This window comes from Chroicocephalus ridibundus, chromosome 1 (assembly GCF_963924245.1).
Source record: "Chroicocephalus ridibundus chromosome 1, bChrRid1.1, whole genome shotgun sequence".
NCBI classification, from domain to species: Eukaryota; Metazoa; Chordata; class Aves; order Charadriiformes; family Laridae; genus Chroicocephalus; species Chroicocephalus ridibundus.
This window is the reverse complement of record NC_086284.1, coordinates 156,506,802-156,526,598: the sequence shown is the minus strand read 5'-3', so window position 1 is coordinate 156,526,598 and position 19,797 is coordinate 156,506,802. Positions and strand designations below refer to the sequence as shown.

The window sequence follows — 19,797 nt, the reverse complement described above, 5'->3', positions numbered from 1 at the left end:
ATTCAAAGAAAGACTGAGAAATTTGAAGACAGAAACTTTCCTCTCTCCTTCCTCATCCTTTGCTCACTGTCTCCCATCAGCTCTGGTTACCAGAGTGATGCTTTCCATAAAATAATAAATCTTTTACTTGTTTCTTGAAGGGAAAAATATTGCTCCCTTCAGTTAGATGTTTACTTACAGAACTGATAGACTGTTTAAGGGGAAAAAAAAAAAGTAAATGTGGAGCAACATTGGCAAAATCTATTCTTTGAAGAAACACCAAGGAAAGAATAATTTGATTTTCAGATAATTTCTCCAATTAAGCCCTTCATTCCTCACTGTGAGACAGATAACATAATCATCTGTGTATAAATAACAGTAAGAGCAACTGCATGACATGATCTACTTGTTATGGAGGTTTTTTGCAGATTTTTTTTTCTTTTCCCCTTGAGAGGCTGTAGGTTCTAATTGCATCAAGCAACAAAAGAAAAAAAAAAGTATTGAATACGGATATTATATCAAATCCCAGTTACTCATGAGCTAAACTAGCTACAAAGGGTCTGGTCCAGCACCCTTCAGCATGCAGGACTGCAGGACTGAACCTAAAGCTGGGATGGCATGTACATCATTTCCTATAGGAATGCAAACAGCCGTGTCATTATTTTGTAAATTTGCTTGGAGAACGCTTGTCTAAGCAAAGACCAGCTCTCATTTTCCTAGCTGTGTGATTCACATTGGAGTACGAGGAACAGTGGGAGAGCAGACAATATGCGGCCTTTCTCCCCACTGGCACATAGCCACCACTTTAAAGAAAAGGTGGTGGTGTCATTTTCTAGCTAAGCAATTCTCCCCCCAAAAGAGGACCACCAGCCAGGTTAGGATCCTTTCAGCAGTAGCACTGAGAGGTAACTGGAAAGACACATTTGTTCCTACCAGAGCAGCTGAGTGCATCTGGGTTCTCTGTGAGATGCTGCCTCGTTTTAGCACCTCTCCCCCTCATTTCATGCATCTCTGCTAAACACCCATCAAGCCCCAGCGTGCCAAGCCCTGGTATCAGAGGAAACGTGCTGCCAGCTGACAAGGACTGGATTAGGCTCCTTCTGAGGCTGCACTTTAAGGACCCAGAGGGGTTCACTGTAGAGCAGCGAGAGGTCTGGCACTCAGGGTACATAGTAATCCTCTCAGATCATGGCAGGGAAACTCGGGCTGAGCAAGAGATAACAGTCTTTAAAATCCCTGTGCCTGTACACACGAGGTGAGACCGTCTTTTAGTGTCCTGGATGCAGTGAAATCAGAATGGGATGTGCACAGCCTGAATGCCCCCCCACACACCCGTGGCTGATTGTTGCAGCAGAGCAGAGAGGGTTAAATCAGGATAGAGGAGAGAGTTGGCATGACGACTGCAGAATTCTTCTACGTGGCCTGTGCAAAAACTAATCATTACACAGTAAAGGGTAATAATTACTTCTTAATGCTGCAGTGCAGGAGCTGGCTCCATGGCAGAGCACAGTAGGCTGAAGAGATGGGGTGCTTGTCAGTGCAACAAAAATAAATAAATTGGTGTGATCCATATCAAAGAGGTCTTAATACACCTTCTAAATAAGTAAATGATTCCTCTTTACTTAGTTATCTCTTCTCATGTCTATGTGGAAGAAATTTCTTCCTTCCTGGCTGTTGTGATTTTAGTTTTCTTCCTTGGTTCATGAAGAAGTGAAGTACAATAAGTAAAATCTTGGTATGGAGCTCTTCTTGTGAAATAAATAAATGAATTAAACAAATGAAAAAGAACACCTAAAAAAAAAAACAACCAAAAAAACCCCAAAAAACCAACACAAAAACACCAACCAAAACCAAATAAGAGCGCACTCTTGGATTTTTCTCCTTGTTCTCATTGTTGTGTTGCATTAACACTGACAGAGGGTTAGGAAACAAGCTCAACCACAGTCTCCTCATGCCTTGAAGTAAAGGGCTGAAGACCTTCTTTGTTGTTCCATCTACCCTATCTGGAAATAAAAGTTCAATTGAGAGTTTTTCACCTGCTAAGACATGCAATCAGGAGTCTCTGCTCCTCCCAGTTGAGTTAAACTCAACGTAACATCTAAAATGTATCAGAAAATGAAAGGCAGAGAATGTATTTCCCCTTTGCAGTTGTGCTGTAGGTACTTGTTATGCTATCATCATTAGCACAGAATCAACATGTCCTCAGCTCTTCTTGTCTGCTGACCTGCAGTGGGGGAACTTGATGTTTTAAGTGTTAAACAAACAATGGGAGGGAAAGGGGGATGTGGAGAGAAAGGCATTTGTTCTCATTCAATTCACCAGCAGGAAGACCCCTTTGAGAGAGGAACTGGCCATCCAGCCTGTGCCCCAGCTCACACAGGGAGCGTGATTCAAACAGCTTCCTGCGAGAATGCATCTTCAGAAACTGCACCCTTTGTCCAAAGCCAAACAGCGGCACGTTTGATTTCTGCAGTACCACTATGTCACCTTGTTACATCTTCCCATACTAGGAAAATACTGCTGTTGCTGGTTTGCGTGCCTAGGGGCTTTCTCTCTGCAACTTTGCAGCCTGCCTTTTCCTCACGGCTCTGTAACCCTCCCATCCAGGCCACTGGGGAAATGTTTTCAGAGCCTCTGGGGCAGTATTTTCCCCTCGCTGTTCCCATGCTGTTATTCCCATGCTGTTACCCTTATAGCTTTGCACCTACATACCCTGGTAGTCTTGCTGTGGTGGGCTGTTATGGGCAGCAATTACCACCAGCAAGAGAATCAGCCTTTTTCCCCCCAACTTTTGCTACATTTTGGTTATAGATTTTGGTTTATCCAAGAGACACAATAATGTTCATGTGCGCACAAGCAAGTGGCCATGCAGCCCCTGCCCTGATAAATGCATCCTCCAATCAATACTAATGGTAAGCAGCGATGACCAGCTGAGGGTTTGAGTAAGTACTGGTGGAAACTGTATAGTTACTATGGGAAGAGTATTATGGGGGGAAACAGCTGCCACACAGCAGCAGATGTCCAGGAAAGGTCTGGAAACCCTGGTTGCTTCTCTTCCCAGCCGAGTGCCACAAGGAGTGCTTTCCCTTCTGGCTGTCCTCTTGGTTTATTTTTCCGTGCCTTATCTTTTCCTCAGTTATTCACAGTTAGAGACAATGTAGGCCATCATCCATGGACTTCACTGATAAATCTTCATGCTTGTGAACCTGTCTCAACATTGTTTGTGCAAACCAGCTATAGTGAGAGGGAATTTGTATTACACCAGCATATATAACACATATCATGTATTAGTTTACACTGTTTATTTGTTTTACACACGTACCACCAATATGTTGAGGAAATCACCAAATGACTGAAGTGGGTTGGGAAAAGTGAAAAAATCAGACCTGGTGATAGGTCATGGGAACTGATAACTTACAGCTGTTAATTAGCTGGGAACAGCGTCTTCCCTAGCCAACCCTGGCAAAGCAGGGACGTGTGTCCCCAAACTTAACTTCTTTCCCTTGTCCTCTTTGCAGAATAACTTGGAGAATGCCATTGAAATATTTGTCAGGTGAAAAAACTTCAGCTCACTGGGGCCTGACATAATCTTATATCATCTACCTGCAAAGTTGCTCACTGGTTTCTAAAACCCACAAACACTGCATTGCTAATTTGTGTGGTATGGGCCTGGCTCTCCTCTGCCTTCAGTATTTTGCAGTCATCTATATGTATATAAAATAGCTTTGAAGTGTAGCCCAAGCAGAGCTGCAGCTTTTTACAGCCTTGTGGGCAGCAAGGAAAGAAATTAGGTTCCAGATAGAATGGAAGCAAGCCCATATTTTCTTTGAGATGTATTTTATTTTGCTTGATAAAGATTTTGGCTTAGAGTCAAAAATATTGTACCTAAACTTGGATTTCTAAAGCCATAGTCAAGTACATACACTAACAGCTTGACTTTTAAATAAGCAAAGCACCCTGAAATAATTTTTACAGTTATTCAGTAGAAAATGTGGGGGCCTCAGCTGTTATGAGCTTGGAAACGTAATTTTAATGCTGCTGTTGTGTGGGTTTCTTAACAAACAAAAAGCTTGGCTTCTGCTCATTTCAAAGCTTTTCAACTCACCTTTAAGTTCATGCCTTTAGATCGGCACGCAATTGCAGTACAGTGCAATCCTGCATGGGTGAAAGAATGCTGTTGTGGTTCTCACGGGACCATGGTCATAACAGGAAAACTCTGACCAGGAGAGCTTTCCAGTGAACCCATGTACCACCATTTAAAGACCTAAAAGACCTCAGCAAAGTAGAAATCATCTTCAGGAAGTATCTCCTTCATCCTAAGTTCAGCTTTAGTTTTCTATTCTGTAAAGTTCTTTTTTTTTCTTTTTTTTCTTTTTTTTTTCCTAGGACTCACTGGTTAAGAGGCTGTTGTCTAAATCCTGATACAGCACACAAAATGATACAGAGCTTTAAGCAGACTGTGATTTCGGAGCTTTCAAGTGAAAAGCAAGAAGGCATCATCTCTCTTTTGGCATTTGGGAGGGGCAGGTCTGCTCTAATGAGGTAAGAAATTGTACGCATGCAACTATCGAGGGAAGCTTTCTCCTGTCACATTTACAGGGATGCAAAGGTCTCTCTCAATGTTTGTCACATCCTTCCTCATTTTTGGTGTATATAGGCTGTTTTGTTCCAGTTTACTTGTTGGAAGTAGAAGACTGAATGAAAAGAGAGACTAAAGGCAGAGCTGTGACCACATTTTCCCTTTCTCAACTCACTGGTCCCCTGTAAAGGGAACACCTATAAAGGGAACACAAAGGCATTAAGCCGAAAGAGGAGCATGTCTGCAAGGAGGTTATCTCAGGCTGTTATATCAGAGTTACAGTCAGTGGGGCAAGAATGCTTACTTCGTGACTGGCATTGAGATCTGCCTGGAAACCACGTGTATATTAAAAATTTCCAATTGTTACAATGAGCAACTAAATTGAAGAATCTTTGAATTTATTTGTAGGAGGTCTTTCTGGCAAGTTGGGCATTAGTTAAACAACTTTCCAAAGTGTCTTGTGGCTGTTTTGGTAAGCACCTAGCCAAGAAAGACAACAAATTTCTAGTGAGCAGCAAAAGTAAAACAGGTTGAGCATTGTCCAAAGAAGACAACTACCCTGATGACTCCAAGTGAGTCTCCGAGTGCAAGAGCAGCTCTCCCTAAGCCAGCTTGCCCACTATCCTCTCTCAAAAGTGGCCAGTAGCAAAGGGAGCAGGCATGCAGTGACACCACTACAGCATACCTTTCTTAGGGCAAAGGAATTGGTGGTAGTGATGGGGGGGTCCCTGACCCTGTGACTTTATTAGAATCACAAAACTTTTGGTAGTGTTTTTCTTGCAGTAGCCTGCCCTGTTTGATCATTTTTTACTCATTTATACCTTTGGAATCAACAAAACATCATAGGGCAGTAAGTGCCACAGCTCAACCATGCAGTGACTTTTTAAATTTATGCCTGTTAATATCCACCTGAGAGCTCTGGGTCTGATGTTGTGAAAATACTGAAATGGTCCCCTGTTCACCTTCTTCCTCTCTTCAAGGTTGCTCAGACCTACCTTTATTCCTCAGAAGTCATATCATTTCTGGGATGATGAGTCCTAGTCTATTGAACATCTCGTCTCTGGAAGGCAGGTGATTCTCCCCATTTTTTCCATCTTTCTGTGTACCTTTCCCAGTTTCTCCATACCCTTGCAGCACTAGCATGGGCAGCACTGCTCTCAGGGTTAAAGCAGATCTGTCACGGACCTGCTCCAGATAGAGGCTTCTGAGAGGTATTCCATGTGTAACTACCTGTACCAGCAACCCCCCTGGGTGAATGGAAAGGCTCTTACTCTCTAAAGAAGAGAAAGACCGAGTCCGTTTTATAAGCTAATTTTCATATGGAATAAAAAGCAACCGAATGCTTGAAAGGTACTGTATTATTAATTTCTTTCTATGGATGCCCAAATTTAGGCAAGGTTCCTCTGTGCATACTGTTACAGGAGTTCTGCCAAACACTTTCAAATCTGAAGAGGAAGGGCAGACAAAACACGTGAGAATGCAAATGCTATTTTGCACAATTTCCGTGTTACAAGCTGAGGTCCAGGAGATTGCTGAGTTTGTCCATGGTCTCATCAGCAACCTGTGGTGAAACCATGAATCCAGCCCTTGTCACTATTGTCCGAATGAAGTAACAAGAAAATTGCTCCTCATTTTTTTAGTTATGTGTTATTTCCACACCCCACTTTGATTTTTAAGAGGCATTAAAGAGAATAATGTGGAATAGTAATTGTGAAATTTGTCATCTGAAATAATGGCAATACTTGAGTTGTCTAGGGTTTTTGAAGTCAGATAGTTTGCATTCCCCTGTGCTTCAAAGCAGGAGATAGACAGTCTCACTCTTTGCTAAAGAAAGGGAGAGATAGTTACAAGCTTTCTACAAATGAAGGAGACAAAATGTTTTTCTTCTTCTTTCTTTTTCCTCCCTTGTTTCTTTCCAATTGTATACTTTTGGGTTTTTTTGCCTTTACTGAATCACATTGCAAAATGAATAATAACAGTATGATACTCCTTGCAGGGAACTGCTTCTGATGTCAAAACCTTTCAGCAAAGATCCCTACATTTACTCCCAGTGGATGAGATTGTGAAAATGACTTGCAGACATCAAACAGACATTTTTAATGAGAATTTAACAGTGAGCCCTTCATGTATTCTTTCCTTCTAGTGGCAGCTAAGTGTGCTGGTTATCACAAATGTCAAAAGTAGAAGGGTAACTTGTATTACCTTCCTTCTTCGCTGCTTTTCCTTGTATTTAAGAAGGAATAAACTTTGCAACCAAGATGCCCCATTTATATCCTCACTGCTACGGCTCAAGGTCAGACCTGAGAAGGCATGACACTGCCAGGTTAAATATAGCACTTTGTTTGGTGATGGCCTCTCCTTTCATGTCACTCATGTTCTGACAGCTTTCATCGGCTGAGAATACACTGCTAGAAAAGTGAAATTAGTGTGGGTGAAAGATGCCAGTAACAGATCAGGAGACCAGTTTGCAGCTTAATCTAAGCACAGAAAAGCAACAGCAGAGAAGACATATCCCTTGCTAGTCCTCTTCTCTAGATCTAGTCCTTAAACTTTGCCTTTAATTTATTTCTCTCTCTCTTTTTTTTTCTTTTTTTTTTTTTTTTCCCCCAAATAAGACCATATTATGAGATCTGCTTTCCTCCAGCTAAAACTGGCCATGTTAGTCATTTTATCCTTTTAATCCTCACCAAGATCTGGAGCAGTATGAAGCTTCAGTACCTTTTTGTTGGAGGGATGCTGAACATATTAACTTATCCTCTGTTCTGAACTAAAACTTTCCTGATAATCAGCTACAAAAGGCTCAACTTTACAACACCCCTGTGCAAAAAAAGCCCCTCTGGATGGAATCTGTCTGCTCCTGTTTTCATGTGGCACCACCACAGCGAAACCTCAATACCTGACAAACCATGGCGACTGAATCCTCACAACACTATCTTGAGATCAAGAAGAGTTACTTTTCTCATCTCAGGAAGCTGAGCCAAAGCCTGCCCAAAGGTAATAAAAGTTTCTCTCTGATCTCAGCAGGCTTTGTGTCATGCCATAGGAACTTGTCAAAGGTCAGGCAGGAGGATGGTGGCATGGTCAGGATCTTATCTATGATCTCCTTGATCTGGGTCCGTCTTACTCAGCATAAAAATATCCTACTTTAATTAAATCTTGATGCTTGCACAAAGCATTAGCACACTTAGTCCAGGAAATGTCTGGGATACTCAATGGATTATGTGGAAAGAGATCGAAGAGGCAACTAAGTCTAATAAAAAGGAAATCATTGGTGACTTCACCCACCTGTACATTGGTAGATCAACTGGTACGAACAGGTTTTAAAAGAAATATTCCTAAGTGATTTTTAGAATAACTGGACAACATAACATTATGGGTTCTTAACTTAGTCTTAAGTAGCTGAAGAAATGGTACAGTTAAGCCACTGAATAGTAATGAACTTATTACTACGCTAAGACCGTGAGGTTAAAACCGATAATAATTAGCGATCTGCTTAAAAAGTACTGGAAGTAGAAAGAGAATAGGGGGAAAAAAGAAAAAAAGAAAAAGAAAAAATAAAAGAAAATGAAATGAAAGAAAAGGAAAGGAAAGAAAAGAAGAAAAAACATAAAATCCATAGATTCAAAGCAACAGGTATATTAACAGACAGTTTCTGATTCAGTGAAGTCATGCAGAAAGCAAACTGAAAGGCAAGGTAGGAAAAAAGAAAAAGGTACTGTGAAATGTTAAGGTCCAAGAGGTTGTTTGAGCCAAGCAACTAACTTTCAGGAAATGGCACTTCTGCTTTGGTGAAGCTCCTGGCTAAGGGAGGAAAATTATAAAAAAGCACTAACAAAACGTCGGCTGTAAAAGATGAGGGACAAGGATGTGTTAACTGACAAGAGCTTGGGAGGGGGGAACTGCAGGACATTTCTGAAAGGTCTTAAATTCACCCAGTTTAAGAGGGAACCAATGGGATCTGCTGCACATCCAGGGGGTAATGGGAATAAGTAATGAGCAAAAGGACTTTGCGGAGGTTCTGAACCATTCATTTGAGTCAGTCTTCCTCACAAATGATGCTGTGCCAGTGTCCACACTAGACCTATTTTTTTCAAGACAAGAAAGGACATGAGCTGTCAGAATGTGAAACGCTGAAAGGGGAAACACTGGAACAAACTGATAAACTAAATAGCAGCATGTCACAAGGACCTCATGGTTATATATGCAAGGGTTTGGAAAGCATTTGAAAATGAAGTGGCTGCACTGATAGCAAAAATACGCAAGCTGTCGCTGAAGACAGATACGCTACAGAAGGACTGGAGGGTAGCAGCTAGCATACCTATCTTTAGGACAGGCACTGGATTGAACTTAGGTATTATATACTGAAAAGTCTTATTTTACTTTCAAGTTAATTGATTGAAATTAACAAAAACTAGAATTACATACAGGAGAGGAAAAAAAAATCAGTTTCTTTCAAAGAAATGTCTCTTCTGTGTATTCTTTGAAGCATCAAGCTAATAGACCAAGAAAAACAACTCAATAAATGTGTATATATAGGTATCTTCTTAAATCCTTTGACAAATTTTCTTTGAAGAATTTAAGTAAACACAGAAGAAGTAGCTTATTAATACAAGTTGAAACTGTTTAAGAGAGAGAAAGCAGGAACTACACAAGAGTGTTCATTTTTCACTGTAAAATACTAACCGTTGGGTTGTCCAAGATTTTACACCATGTATAACTTCCTTACTGAAATTATTGCTGTCAGATAAAGGGAATAAGGACTGAAGTATTTCAGAGTGTGCTAGTTAAGTCAGGTGAACCTAGCATTCACATCGTAAATGGAAATAAATATTGGCCGATACAGAACACTCACGGGTGGAGTGAAATACTTAGAAACCTTCCTGGACTCTAAGCCAACTGTGACCACTGAAGGAAGGATATTGATGTCACCGTGGACAACCCAGTTGCAAATTCTGCTCAATTACAGCAGCAGTCAAAAAAAAAGCCCTAAACCCAACAAACAAAAGAAAGTTTCCATTAGTGCAACGAGTAAAAGTTGTTAAAATGAACACAGTTTTACTATATAAGCCTATAGTTCTCATCCAGAAAACAGGGTCCACATTGGTCAATCCGTCACCAGAAAAGGAGATGGAAGAATTAGTCATTTTTAAGACATACAAAGTGATTTGGAACCCTGAGACTGTCTGAAAGAAGAAAAGAAAAAGAAGGTTCATGCTTGAGTGAATGAATGGCACCTATACAATGAACTGCGTGCTCCTGTTGGCCTTTTCATGTCACATAAAAGAGAGGTAGCAATAACATTGAAAGACAACTAATTTAAATAGATCAAAGGCTGCTTGGAGTGTGCTTTTCCCCCAAAAATATGTAATTAACCTACTGAAATCACTGCTACATGCTATCACTAAGGTAGTGAACTTACTGGAGGCAAAACCTGATTAGCTGCTTATCTGGCCTGTGAGTATGGCTGCAGTTTGTCTAGAACCTTCTTTTGATGAGGAAGGCGGGTACCTTGTTTTCATTTGGAAATGGTCTCCGGGCAGTGAGCAAACACAAACTGGTGAGTATTAAAACATTTTACTTCAGGGAAGCACATTTATCTAGGGCAGCTTTCCCTGCACGTGCCTCTGAAGCGTGTGGTAAGGGACATTAATAAAGACACTATACTGGACAAGACAAAATACCTGCCTGATCCAATGTTGCAATCATTATGTTCTAATGGTCTTTAACTGGATGACTGATGCCTTTTTGAATAGGAAAATAATGAGTAATGATAACAAATAACACAATATCTGTTAATTATTCATGCTAACGTTCATGAAACTTTTGAGATGTATGCATATTTTCATGAATAAATCATTGGTCACTGGCTTGCACTAAATGACCTCAGAAGTCATAGTAGAATGAGCTTGTTGTCATTATTCATGAACAAATTTGTGAATCATTTTCAATATACAACCACTTTGCTTTCTAATTGACTAAATATGAGATAGATGAGTATAAAACGGACATCAGTAATTCATTTCAAAGCCGAGAGAAAATTTCCCAGGAACTTGTGAACATGCTACGGGCTGTACCAGAGGCTTACTTTTTCCCATGGACAGATTTTGTTAATTTTTACTTCTCACATGCTGGAATGGATTATAAAAATGGATTATAAAATTATAAAAAAGAGTTTGCAGGTCATCCTATCTCCACCAAAATCAAGACAGCTTTACATATTCAGACTACCTGAGAATCCTGACCCAGAGAAATTACTAAGCAAGAGAATTCTTTTAAATGACTAGGTTTATTTTATCTCCTTGGTTTCCAACAGTAATTTTCACAATGATTCAGAAGAAAGATCTATGAAGATATTTTTTGTCTCGTTCCGTTCCACCTCTTTCTCAAAAAAAAAAAAAAAAAAAGAACAAAGACCTAAAAAAACCCACACCTGCCCACAGTTTACTCAGAGCTTTTCTAAGAGCTTGAGGAAAACCCTGGGAGATGCTGGTTTTCTCACCTATTTGTGTTGTGGCATCTCGTAGAGATCTTTATTGTCGTCACTGTTAGAGGTGCCCCATACTATTCCCAATGCCCATTATCACATTGCATTTCCCTTTAGGCAGAGACTGATGAAACAGAGCTGTTCCATGAACAGTTGTCAAAACACTGGCATATTCTGATTACAACACTTACTATGTTTCTGTGAAAGTCAAATTCTGAGCTCAATTGCACTAGAATAAACCAGAAATAATTAAAGTCAGTGGAGTCACCTCTGATTTGAAAGAACGTAATTAAGATGAGAATCTAGCCCATGGAGTCAAAAGAGATACTGAAAAGACAGGAATCAGAGGATCATCTCATCAAAATGAAAACATACAGAAGTCTCTCAGCAAAGCAGCTGGCCCTAAATGATGGTCTGTTTCATTTTATCCTTATCATGTTCTTAAAAATGAATACATGGAACACATGGACTACTGAAATCCCACTGCCTGTCTTAGCCTCATTGGCAAGCATTCTTTAGGAAGTTATTGATGGAAATGAGATGAAACTCACTACGTCCTGTCCCATCCTCTTGGGACTTAAAATCATGTTATAGGAGAGATGTGTCTTTGGAACGCCTGCTGATACATATCTCTCTCTACAGGGAGCAGATGATGTTACATATAGCTAATGATCCAGCTTTAAAGGTAGGACAGACAGTCCAAAATGACAGGCAGCTCCACAGCCTAAAGCATTTTTACATAGAACCAAGCTCAGAGCCCAAGGGAAAGGGATGCAGCCTTTTAATACAGCTCCAGGGTGGCCTCATCTTTTAATTCTGCCCACTTGTATCGGGAAGATGTAGGAAGGCAGTGGGATAAATCACTAAGCAATCCCCACTCAGCTTGGTACGGAGCGCTTGGGAATGCAATCTGCTAGGCACAGGAGGTTGGTGTTCAGCTAGTGGGACGAGGACAAGCAAGTAGATAACTCCGCATCTTTTGGGCAGTTCCAACCCACGAAATGCCATGGACACCCTGGCAAAACTGAAACCTATCTTTGCCAAAATATGGGAACTGGAAAATATAGGTAGGGTGGTGTGTGGGGCGTGTGCTAGTTGTCTCATTTAGTTACAGTGGTTCTCAATGCCTGGTCTTTTGTCCAGCCTGGTTCTTAGAGACAGGAATCCAGGCTCAGATTTAACAGGGCCTGAAATGCTACCATACAATTTCAGCTTTTTAAGATTTAAGGCTACAAGCATTTTTGAAAAAGTTATCCCTGTCATTCATATGAGCTGCATCTAAGCCCCTTCAGCTTTCCTTAGCCTGATTACTCTTGTCCACCCATTCCCCTGCCCAAAGACCCCATAGAAGGTCAGGGCAGCATTTTCACAAGTGAAGTAATCCTCTTCAGTGACTTCAAATCTCTGAGAATTAGCTGCAAGTCGCTGCGAGCTGTAAAGCTCAAAGACAGAGAAATCCCAAATTTGTGAATAAATGGCCAGATACAGATTGGGCTTCCCAGCTTTAATTTCTTCATATCTCTTCCTCCATAGTTTAACCCACACACCAGCATTAGCTTTCTGGGTAACTGAACCAGGATCAGCTGAATGCCACCTGCCTTTTTTTTGTAGCTTGGAATTTAGAAAGGGAAGAGCTGGCTGGAAACAGACACTGGGGGGAATGTCCTTATCTCATACCACTTGTTTCTCTCCTTCCTCTGTAATTCACTATCAAGCCTCATGTCCCCTATGTCCAGGGATGCTCTCTCTCGCCTGCCTTTGGCACTAGGGGGTGCAGAGATCTGGGCTTTGGGCCGGAAATCCAACTCTCCTCAAATCCCTATTTTCCCTTAAATTGAACTCAACTTTCAAAGCAGTCTTGATTTCACAGAAAGGGAATATGCTTCATTATTACTGGTTTGTCTGTGTTCCCCATGCTGCATTGCTATGGAAACGGGGACCAGAAAATAAGTCTTTTGCATGTAGGTCATGATATTAGTGGAGAAGAGAAAGTCTGGGTGAACGGGTGAGTGGGTTACAGGAGTGAAGTGGGGCAGAGTAACCGCCTGGTACTGCATCAACAACACTGGGGGATTTCATAGTAGATGTCCTCAAAAAACTATTGAATTAGACACCCAATGGACTGAAAGACCCTAGCACTGAGAGAGACTGAGAGCCACAAAACGTAGACAGGGAGTCAGCCCAGAGGTGAAAAACAAAGTGACAGTGGGGCACGAAACTGAACATGAACTGAACATAAAAAATATACTTTTATTCACAGATGCTGTTTTTAAGTGGTGGCATTGTTTTTTCCCTTTTGTATCTTGGTCCCCCTCTTGGGTGATGGCACAGCAGGGCACAGCTGCTGCCCCTTCCACCTCCCCAGAACATTCCCGATCACGATGGTCCAGATCTCCCAAACCTCTGCCCAGATGCAGAGTAACAACCTTTTGGGTACAGGATATTACTTAAAATCTTGGATTTGTATGGGAGAAGAGCATGACATCTCCTTTTTATTATTTTTCCCTCTGTCCAAAGCAACCTGGGGACATTCTAGACCCCCCTCCCCATGTACTGAGCCCCTTTCCCGAGCTGACTGCAATGCAGAAATCACAGGGTGCTGTGGGCAGGGGCAGAGTGGGCAACTCAGTGGGGCACACACTTGCCAAGTCAGTGAGCCCACCGCACTTCTCGCTCTCCTGATACAAAAGCAAACAGGGCTGCTTTTGCAGTCCAGGGATCCTGCAAAGGGGAAGTTCAACCAAAGTTATAATCAAAAAGAGCCTAAATGAGAGAGGGAATGTACTCTGTGTAGCTTAATGCAGTTTATAGACAAGTCACCGAGAGCGGCTGGTGTCATAAACCATACTATCAAGGCTGGTGTGTATTTAGACAGGGTCTGTGGTTGTAGGCAATGCAATACCATAAAAGCAGACAGCGTACATACTTCTCATCTCCTGTATTAACCGTCCTCATTGTTGCTCTTTTTTCATTTGTGGGGGGTTTTTTTGGTTGTTTTTTTTTTTCCCCCAAAAAATTGCAAAAGCAGGTTGTCAAGCAGAGGTTGCCCCCCTCCTTTTTTTTCCCCGTTGCCTTTTTTCCTTCTGCAAAGGGAAGACCTTCCTTAAGGGACAGGGACAAGCCAATGTGTGAAAACACACTGGTTGACATACAAATGGGGAGAGATGCTATTCTGGCTAGATTTGCAATAAGAATTACCCCTCTCCCCAGTGTCCTCTTCTAGTTGAAAAAAAAAAAAAAGAAAAGGCTACCTCTCCTTTTCCTAAAGGAGCACTACTTTAGCACATTAAAGTAGTAGGAGAAAACAATCTTATGGGGGACAGAGGGACAGTCCCTTGTTCTTTCCCCAGTGAAGGGGTGAGTACTCACCCCTAGGCCTGTGAGAAGGAGTTACAAGCCCTGTCAGCCTCCCCTCGGAGCTGGCAGCGGGCCTTGATGTGGTGAGCAAAGCCTCCTGCCGGGAGCTCCTCTCCAGCTGGGGCAGGGACCCTCCAGCCCAGCTGCCTTGCGGGGAGATGAGCAGAGGGGAGAAGCCTTGCTGCTTCCCACCTGCTCCCCCAGTGGGGCATCACTCTGGCACTCGGGCAGTCCCAGGGAAGCCAGCAAGCACGAAGAGGGAGCAGAACAGTAGGACGGCGCGAGGTGAAGAGCGGCACTAGCCGGAGAGGTGGGGGTCTCGGCTTTGACCTGAGAAGAAGCACTTTGCCCTTCCAGAGGCTCCGAAATGGGGGGGGGATGGGGCACGAGGACCTCGGCCCCCAGAGCTGTTTCTGGGAGGCAGTTTTTCTCCCACAGCCTGATCTGAGCTGCCTCTCAAGGCATCAACTCGCTCCTTCTGGCCACAAGCACCCTGTGGCAGAGGCCACAGGAGAAAAGAGAGAAGAAAAGGAACCCAGAGGCACGGGTGGGTCTTGCCAGGGGCACAATCCTGCCGGGGGAACGGGGCGAGCGTTACCCGGCCCTGGAGCATCCTCCCCCGCCGCATCCGGCTCCCTGGCCGCACGGGGGACCCAGGGGCACCGAACCAGGGAAGTTGGGTCGGAAATGAGACGGGGAAACCCCACACCTTCCCCGCCTTCGGCTGCTCCCCGCGACCGCGCTCCCCCTCCCCGAGGCAGGACCGGAGACCTGAGGCAGCGCAGACGGACACTGACCCCGGGCAGGCGCCCGCTCCCCAGGAGGGATGCTGAAGGGCGAGGGACCACACTGACACAGCGGAATTCCCCTCCCCTTATACCCCGCATCCCTGCATGGTCCCCAGCAGGGCAGGGATATCCCCCTCCCGTCCCGTTTCTAACCCTCCCGGCCCGCCAGCCAGTGCGCCCCGCAGGCAGGCTCTACTCCCCGGGGAAGGCTCCGCTCTCGGCTCCCGGTGACATTTTGCAGGAGTCGTCAACAAGCATGTCACAGCGGGATTTGGGAAGGGTAATCCGGGAGATGTCCGTGTGTTGGAATGCAGCATTTACATAAAAAAACCTATGGACAGCGCCAGGAAAATGTGGGGATTTCTATAAATCAGGGTACTGCGTCTCTCCTTCCCCGCTATATACCATGCTAGACTCGATTCTGGGATTAATGTCACAACTGTAACTCAGGAGAGGAAGGCTCTGTGTCGGGGGCAATCGCTTTGCCTTCTCTCCTCCCGCTGCCTTTCCCTGCTGACCCGCACCGCTATGGACCTTTCCAGCAAAAGTTTCCCTATGTTTTGTTCTGCTCCTTCTGCCAGGAAGCAAAACGTAAGCTCGTTTACTTGGACATTATTTTCTTGGCGGGAGCTTTCCTATGACAGCAGCGGATGAAATCCTAGGTGCGGCGAAGAAGTGGAGGAGGGTAGAGGACGAGGAAGAAAAGGAGGGGGGCAAGAAAACAGAAAAAAAAAAAGAAAGAAAGAAAGAAAAAAGAAATGAGAAAAAAAAAACACAGAGGAAACGTCAGTAAAACCCAAAGCTTTCCTACCTGTGATCCAATTACCAGAAGTTGCATCCCATCCCGCTGTAAGCGGCTCGCTGCGAGCGGCGGCTGCGGAGTCGCGCCGGCTGTGGCGGCAGAGGCATGCGGGCTGCGCGCAGTCAGAGCCCGGCGGCAGCCGCTTTATCTTTCTCTTCCATATCTTCCAAGAGGAGGGAGGGGGGGTTGGGGTGAGGGGGAAAGACAGATTACTTGGTACCGTGATAATGGAGGGTGTGTGGTGGGGGAAAGAATAACAGTTTGGAAGCTTTAAACAAGAGGTGGCATTGTCCGGGCTGAGGGAGTTTTTGTCTCTCCCTCGCTCGCTCTCTCCCTCCCACACGCACAGGCACACACATATACACGCACACCCTCCGTGGCTCTGGCCCTTGGGAATCTCCGCTTCAGTTCAGCCAAGTTGAGCTTTAAAAAAAAAAAAAAAATAAAAAATACTAGAGCAATAGTGCTATCAAACCTGGCTTAACGGTTTGGACAAAACTGGAGAAATTAAAAATAGCAGAAGCTGGGACTCGTAAGTGAGCTGGTAATAATTCATACTTCCCCCAGCACTTCTGAGGAAATGAGGGCAAGCTGCCACCTTCGTGGGGGTGGTGGTGAGGGAGGGAAACGGGGCGCCTAGGTGAGCATCTCGGGCGAATGTCCTTGCTGTGGGGTGCTGTGGCTGTGGGTCCGCTTGCTGCCCGCCTGCGGGGGTGTGTGGTGTGTGGGTGTGCGAGAGCGCGAAGCGGGCTCGATTAGCTGCAATGGGCAGGCAATTTCTGCAGAGAACATTTACAATTTTCTTTCAATATGACAGGATTAGTTGCTGTTGAAGGCTCTCCTCCAATAAGATCAGCACTGCTCTCTGATTTGGTGGCTTTGCTGAATAGAAATTACTGCTTCTTGTTATCTCTCAACACACTCTCCCCTCTTCCTCATCAGACACTCCCCTCTTCCTCATCAGAAGTCTTTATCTACAATTTGCACATCAGAGCCGATTATTTTTTTTTTTCAATTACCTCTTACCCGTCTTTCCCCACAATGCTCTCCTCTTTATTTCTGGTTACTTTTTTTCACAGTTCCATGATAGTTGTAAGGCTAAAGTGATGTACAGCAGGAGAAAGAGAGAAAGATATTGCTTTTAGATTATTGCAGTCATCAGAGTCTCCATGCACTGTGGAAAAATGTTGTTACACTAAATTCAGTTTGGTTTTTTTAAACTGATTATTATGCTGAAATATTCATGGAAAGCTTCTCCAGCACAATGACAAACTAATTCGGGGAAACAGATACATTTTGTGAACAAGAGTTAATTCTCCTTGGGTGTAAAGCATTGACCTTTAACTAACAGTCACTAAGCCGAGAAGTATTTACTTTGCTTAAGGGAACTGGCCAGTTCCATGTAAATAATCTAGATATAAACATCTTCAGGTTTGATTTGTCTATCTTTGCCTCTCTCCAGGACCGGAATTGATTTGAGGTCTGGAGTGAGGCTTTTTTCCCTTGGGATAGGGGCTGTCAGGGTGGGAAGCAGGAGAGGGGAACCCATCTCATCTATTGTCTGAACAATAATAGGGGAAAGTGATAAGAGACAAGGGGAGAGAGATGCACCTTATGAAGGTGACCCTGGTTTCTGGATGCTGCCTGCCCTGCCTCCCCTGCCCCATCTCTCTTCTTGAAGGGCCAATGGACCCACAGCCCAGCCACTCCTCTCCTCTCCACTCGAAAAACTCCTTCACTTTGCAGAAAATATTTCTTGGCCTGGGCTTGCCCCAGGCAGACAAGCTGCCTACACTACTCACATACATTTAGCTATTGCTCCTGGAAGAATCTCAGGGGTGGATTTATCCCCAAGAGGGTAATGTGGCGATGTGCCTTTCAGGGAAGCAGGACTCTGGAAATACTCTGCGCGGCTGTAGGGTGGGTATTTCCCCTGCCTCGGGTGGTAGGGCTAATTTGGAGGTAGGGAACTCTGAATTTTGGAGGTATTCATGCTTCCGTGTTACACAAATCTATGTTTCTCTACCTGAACGCACTTTCATAGGGTTTGAGGATTGGATCACTTGTGGCTCTTCGGGAGCATCAAGGCAGCTGGGACCTGATGTCTGTCCCTTGTTTTTTTAGCCCTCACAGAAAACTTTGCCTGGACTTCATAGCATGGACTTCATAGCAGTTAGGAGACAACTATCTGTGCAACTCAGGTGAGATTTGGTACAGTTGAGTTTTGAAGCAATCTATGAGGAGGCTATGGCTCTGTTGGGTCTGATCTGTTGCAGGTGCAACCATGCCGGGGCAAGGGACAGCAACCCCCATAGCCCTTGTCCTTTGTGAGACAGCCCGGTCACTCCCTGCACCTCCCACGGGCCATCTCCAAGACCTTGGTGCTTAACATAGTTTAACACTCATTAATCAAGATCATCATCAGCCTCAAAAGGGACAATGCCCGCCTCCTCTTCTGCTTATTATTGTTATTATTATTGTTGGTTTTTTCCCTCCCAGCGACGTCGCGAGTGTTTGATTGTGCACGTTGAGTCCCGGAGATTTAATTAGAGTTCAATAACCGCGAGCACGAGTCAGCCCTTCGCGAAGGGAGGAGCAGGGAGGGGGTGGCGTCGCAGGAGAGGGGCAGAGCTCTCGGGGCAAGGCCCGCTTCTAGCAGCTCGCTGCTTCCCGCGGCTGGAGCGATGGCAGGAGGTACCTGCGGGCTCTGGCTGTGGCTGTGGTTCGGCTGTACCCAGCTGCAGGGGGCCCCCCAATGCCACGCTGCTCAACGCCGTGTGGTCTCACGGCTGCAGAGCTCGGACGGCCGGAGGGGCAGCCTCCGCCGTGCAAACCTCACCCGAGCCGGGGAGAAGCTCCTCTCACTCGCACGCATCACCCCCCCACGCCGGCGTGGAAATAAAAGGCCGGTGCTGGAAACCCTGCCGTGTGACCCCCGCCTCCACCTTGCCTTGTCTGCAGCCCGCCTGGGGTGAGTGGAGATTTGCTCCCCCCCGCAGCCCCCCAGCCGAAACGCGTGTGCGCAGCGCTGCCTTCCTGAGCCCGCGGAGCCCTGCTCTTAATCAATCCCAGCAGATACATCTTGATGGCACCCGGTGACTCCGTGGTAAGCAGCGCCTTTTAAGTTTGACAGAGCATCTGTTATTACCGGCTCCTCTCTTCAGAGCACTACGTGTTAGACACACCTCCTGAGGGGAAAAAAAGGCTGCTCCCGAGCTTAAAACATTTAAAACGCATTTCCTCCCCTCGTCCCGTGCTCATGCAAGAGGAGGGAGGGAGGGGGAGCCGAGTCATTTACAGTGTGCTAAACAGCTGTAGAGATAAATCCATCGTAAAACCACAGAACAAAGCGCTTAGCCCTTCCTTCGCAGGAGAAAAAAAAAAAAAAAAAAAAAAAAGGAAAGCGCATAAGGAAGAGAGTATTTGCTAATGATGATCTTCTCCTGCTGCGGAGGGACCAAAAGATGCTCCCGGGGAAGGGAAGCAAAGACAGCAACTTTGAGAGAGGAGATTTCCAAAAGAAATCGCATCCGTACCCAGTGATACCGAGTGATCTCTAGTAAAGACTTTGCTGCGGGCCGTGTCCCTGCCTGTAGCTACACATCTCCCAAAAGACTGCTTCTTTCCTCGGGCATGGAGCCGCCTTGCTGGGGTGCGCTCCGGTAGGACGAGCACCCTGTCCCAAGGGTTCTATAGCTTGGGTGGGCGAAGGTTGGAGAGGAAAGAGGTCCCCGGCGACCACTTCCAACGTGATCTTTTCTCTTGTACTCAAGGGGGAGTGCAGCCCTGATACCTGGGGGCCACAGAG

General features: G+C 44.7%; 1 protein-coding gene across 3 annotated transcripts in view; it reads right to left on the bottom strand.

Moving 5' to 3' along the window:
- CHRM2 (cholinergic receptor muscarinic 2) overlaps positions 1-16,731 on the bottom strand; it is a 107,786-nt gene extending 91,055 nt beyond the window's left edge. For 2 of the 3 annotated variants that reach the window (XM_063319655.1, XM_063319667.1), the window contains exon 1: positions 15,999-16,730. The gene's annotated coding sequence lies outside the window, so the exon portion shown is untranslated. Of the gene's footprint in view, positions 1-15,998 lie in introns of all 3 variants that reach the window. The other variant, XM_063319661.1, reaches the window with a different exon arrangement.
- Positions 16,732-19,797: the final 3,066 nt, after the last annotated feature.